This window comes from Cynocephalus volans, chromosome 1 (genome assembly GCF_027409185.1).
Source record: "Cynocephalus volans isolate mCynVol1 chromosome 1, mCynVol1.pri, whole genome shotgun sequence".
Classification (NCBI taxonomy): domain Eukaryota; kingdom Metazoa; phylum Chordata; class Mammalia; order Dermoptera; family Cynocephalidae; genus Cynocephalus; species Cynocephalus volans.
The window spans coordinates 186,031,666-186,037,022 of NC_084460.1; the positions used below are offsets into that span (position 1 = coordinate 186,031,666).

Below are 5,357 nucleotides of genomic sequence, written 5' to 3' on the forward strand. Positions count from 1 at the left end.
ATCCTACTCCCTGGGAATAGCTATGGTTAACGATTTAGGAGTGGCCTTACAGAGCTTCTCCTACACTACAGACACAAAAATGGTCTTATTTTATGCTCACACAAATATATTTATGACAATGGAATTATATTATGCATATTACCTTGCAACAGGCATTTCTTACCTAACCATCTGTTCTGGATTTTGTTCTATGTCAACATAGAACTGCTGTTCCATAATATAGATCAACGATGATGTACCATAATCTATTGTTGGATATTTGGACACTATTACAAATTATATTACATTTAATGTTCTTGTACATATATCCTTATGCAATTATAATTTTCTTATGAGTAGGTTCTTAAAAAATACATTAAGTCAAAGTATGGATTTGTCAAGGTTCTCCAGAGAAGCAGAAACAATAGGATGTACATGTGTATAGAAAGTTATTATAGGGGAGGGCCGGCCCGTGGCTCACTCGGGAGAGTGTGGTGCTGATAACACCAAGGCCCCGGGTTCGGATCCCATATAGGGATGGCCGGTTCACTCACTGGCTGAGCGTGGTGCTGACAACACCAAGTCAAGGGTTAAGATCCCCTTACCGGTCATCTTTGAAAAAAAAAAGAAAGTTATTATAGGGAATTGGCCCACACGATTATGGAGGCTGACAAAATACACTGTCTGAGTCCAAAGGCCGTCAGGCTAAGACCCAGGAAAACTTCAAGTCTGAAGGTTGAATCTGCTGCAGAATTCCCTCTTGTTCAAGGGAAGTCAGTCTCTTATGCTGTCGGGCCTTCAAGTGATTGGATGCAGTCCACCCATGTTATGGAGGGCAACCTGCTTTACCCAAAGTCTATTGATTCAAATGTTAATCTCATCTGAAAATACCCTCACAGAAACATACAGAATAATGTTTGGTCACATATCTGGACACTGTGGAACAGCCAAACTGACACATAAAATTAATCATCACAAATGATATGTAAATTTAAAATTTTGATAAGAATTACCAAATTGCCTTCTAAAATGATCACTCCAATTAATACTTCCACTTTGCAAGTGTATAGGTATTCCCTGTGAACATGGGGTATATGCCCAGAAGAAATGACAGCAGGGATGCAAACTGATATTTGCACACCCATGTTCATAGCAGCATTATTCACAGTAGACAAAAGATGAAAGCAACTTGAATGTCCATCAACAGATGAATGGATAAACAAAAGGTTGTAATACATAAATGAAAAATTATTGAGGCTTAAAAAGGAAGAAAATTCTGATGTGTGCTACAACATGGGTGAACCTGGAAGACATACATTAAATCAAACAGTGGAGACATAAAAGGACAGCTAATCTATGATTTCACTTATATGAGGCACCTAGAGTGGTCAAATTCATAGAGACAGAGAGTGGAATGGTGGTTGCCGGGGTTAGGGGAGGCAGGAATGGAGTCAGTGTTACAGAGCTTCATTGGGGAAGATGAAAGAGTTCTAGAGATGAGTGGTGGTGATGTCTGCACAACAATGCAAATGTACTTAATGCCACAGAACGGTACACTTAGAGATGGTTAAAATGGCAAATTTTATGTCAGCTTAAAAAATACTATGTATGAGACTTTGTGTGTGTGTGAATTGTCTTTTCATATCATTTGCTCCTATTTCTATTGGATTCTTTCTTTTTCATATTGACTGTAGGATTCTTTTTATATTTTGAACACTTATAGTTTCTCCTGATCTAACATTTCTCAGATCTTTGTTTAAATAAAATCATGTAAAAGTTAAAAATATTATGAGGTCAAATATTCGGCCTTCTTTCTGTCTTCTGAATTTATTTATTGTCTTACAGAAAAAGAAAGGCTCTCTCTACTTCAAAAAACTATTCTACACTCTCCTCTGGTACTTGTAGAGTTTTTCTGTTTTTGAATTTTTAAATCTGTCTGGAATTTATTTCTGTGTGTGGTGGGAAGTAGAGATCTAATTTAGATTTTCCTAAATGAATAGCCAATTGAACCAGAATTCTTTTTTGAGTAGTCTCTTCCTCAGCACTTTGAAATGCTACCTTTATATTAAATGTTTCATTGTTCTTTTTGTCTATTCCTGCTCTAAAATCACGTTGCTTTTATTACTATGGTTTTGTAGGAACTTCTGATATCTGGTAGGGCAAGTCTCTTCTTTTTTTTTTTTTTAAAGATGACTGGTAAGGGGATCTTAACCCTTGACTTGGTGTTGTCAGCACCACGGTCTCCCAAGTGAGCTAACTGGCCATCTGTATATAGAGATCCAAACCCCTGGGCTTGGTGTTATCAGCACCACACTCTCCCGAGTGAGCCATGGGCCGGCCCTAAAAAATGCTCATTTTTGATGCTGACCAAGAACCATGTTGAGTTCCAGAACTGTGGCAGGGCAGTGCCTGCCTCTGCCTAAGTACCCAGGCTCTGCTTATCCTGGTATCTGAGACCACTTTAGTCATATTAGCTCAATTAGTTAAATTTAATATTTAGTTTGCATTGGGTTCAAAGATATGTGAAATAAGAAGTGAAGAGGAAAGTGAGATTATGCAATGACATTTAAGGCTGTCTTTAAATATATTTCTTTTGAAAACCCAAATCAGCACCAGTGGAAATTACAGTTTTACACATTTAAATATGCAGCCACATCCTCAAATAGACACATCCAAGCATGCAAGACACTCAACTTTACTTCTCTATGAATTATGCATAACAAATTGGTGTCTTTTAAAATTCTCATACGTAACTTGAATTTATTACCATTAGTCTTCATACATTTTTAAACTGGAATTTTCTAAGGGTAACATTAAGTGCTTTCAGAGTTAAAATTTAATATTAACATAATTTTCACTTATGAATTAAACCTAAAACACAGCAGTAATCTTCACAGTTCAGGATATAAGGAAACACTTAAGGACTTAACAAAAGCCAAATTCTAACAAGGTACCACAGCCAGACCTTATGAGCAAGAGTTCTCCATTATAAGGTTCAACTTAAAGTTAGTTAAATCAAGTGTATTTCTGAAGGCTTTCCTCAACAATATATATTTTGTAAAGGAAGGAAAAATACATTAGGAATCTAGTTATTGTAAGCTCTGAAAATCATTCAGGAAGAGAAGGAAACCTTCACTAGGTGCTGTGTGCCAGGGACTGCATTATCCACTTGACCCCCAAGAAAGGTGTTCCCATCACATCAGGCAAGTCCTGTTACCTATTCTTTGCCCCTTCTATGGTGGGGTCACGTCCATTGGCAACCTAGAGGCGGTGGGATGGAGCAGCAGATGTGATGGTCTTAACGCAGATCTGCATTTTCCCTGTGCTGCTATTTGCCCTTCGCCCATTCCTTCTTAGAATCTCATCACTGGGGCCGAGCCCATGGCGCACTTGGTAGAGTGCGGCGCTGGGAGCGCTGCGACGCTCCCGCCGCGGGTTCGGATCCTATATAGGAATGGCCGGTGCACTCACTGGCTAAGTACCGGTCACGAAAAAGACAAAAAAAAAAAAAAAAAAAGAATCTCATCACTGTACATTTCCATGTACTCAAAAAATTTCAAACACCCACTTATCTCTTTTTCATTGGAAAATTTTTTTGTGGAATCAGCATCTGGAAGGTAATCTGTGATTCTGAAGGCAGAACTAGCCACGCTGGATATATATTTTTTTAATAGTAGCTTCTTGCCAGCCAGCCACAAAAATAAAATAATAAAATAAAATAAAATAAAATAAGTTTCTTGTTAAATTTAGTCTGTATCCAACCTAATATGTAAACAATCAAAGGCGAATTAACATTTTTTACTCCTAAATGTAAATATTTGTTCACATAAATGTAAATATTTTGTTCCCTTTTAATCTCCTATTTTTAAAATATCCATTCTTATTTGCTTCAAAAAATATAGCTGGGGCAGGATTGGCAACGGGTTGACTATTGAGACTAATTGACTGGTACATGGGGCTTCAGTATACTGCTTTTGGGCACAGGCAAAATTATCCCTAATAAAGAGTAAATTTGAAAAAAAGCTGCGGGTCCAGCCCCGTGGCTCACTTGGGAGAATGCAGCACTGGTAGCGCCAAGGCCGCGGATTCGGATCTTACATAGGGATGATCAGTTAGCTCACTGGCTGAGCGTTATGCAGACCACACCATGCTGAGGGTTGTGATCCCCTTACCGGTCAAAAAAAACAAACAAAAAAAACTGCAATGACCAGATTATGGCATAGCCACACGAACAATTAGGCAAGTATTAAAACATTTTACAATTAATGAAAAACCCAAACATATATGAAGAAAATTCACCGTGTCTAAAATAATTTCTTTTAGCTTCTGGGATTAAATAGTTTCTAACTTTATATATATATTTTAATATAACAGTAACTTTCATGATATTAAAACCAATTTGTTACTGAGCTGCTTTCCAACATCTATTTAAGTTTAATGCTTAGAAACTTCCAACTATCTTTCAATTATTTTTACTGCAAACACATACAACAACTGGGGATTGTGATAAGGAGCTATATCTTTAGATCTATCTGTATGGATTAGTAGAGATTACTCATTTTAGTTTCACAATGCTTGTTTTAATAGGAAAAAATTTAAATGCCTGACAAATTACATGTTCTTGAAATAAAATGCTATGCAGCCCTTACAAATGCTATAGAAGTGTATTCATTAAAATTGGAGAAATTTCACATTATGAAATTACAAAATATAACAATGACTCCATTTTTGCGTAAGCATAGAAAAGGATAAGGGAAAAATGCACCTTTAGCTATTTAAATAGTTGTCTAAGTGAATTATGGCTGGTTTTAGTTTGTCTGCATTTGCTGTTTTCTTCCAATGAGCATGAATTGCTCCTGTACTTAGTTACATACACACTTCTCCTTGCACCTGCCCAACCCACCTAACTCCCATCCCCACCCTCACAAAACACTTTTATACACACTTTCCAATCACTGCTGCAACAGAACATAATTTCCCCCTGGGTCCTCCATGATTATCATGAATCTGGCTACTAGGCACCAAGATCTGTGCCTTAAATCTCCTGATTAACCCACATTTGACACAGCTCAAACAACCTCTGAAAAGCCAAGAGAATGCAGGGTTCTTGTTAACTGGTTTTTCTAATTAACCAATTAAAGACTGCCTGATTAGTATGCATCATTAAGAAGTTATCTTCCTTACACTTTTAGAATGTCTGAAACTATGTCCAGTTAAACCATTCTTATCATTCAGTTCTCACTGTTCAGAACTAGTTGTCAAAAGGGCCAGAGAGTGATCGCTTTGGCAGCACATATACTAAAATTGGAACAATACAAAGATTAGCATGGCCCCTGTGCAAGGATGACACACACATTCATGAAGCGTTCCATAAGAAA

At 37.2% G+C, this 5,357-nt stretch overlaps 1 non-coding gene across 1 annotated transcript; it reads left to right on the forward strand.

Annotated features, from left to right (window-relative positions):
* Nucleotides 1-5,253: 5,253 nt before the first annotated feature.
* Nucleotides 5,254-5,357, forward strand: LOC134365379 (U6 spliceosomal RNA). Its single transcript, XR_010022084.1, has one exon. It is a non-coding gene; the product is annotated as a U6 spliceosomal RNA (small nuclear RNA).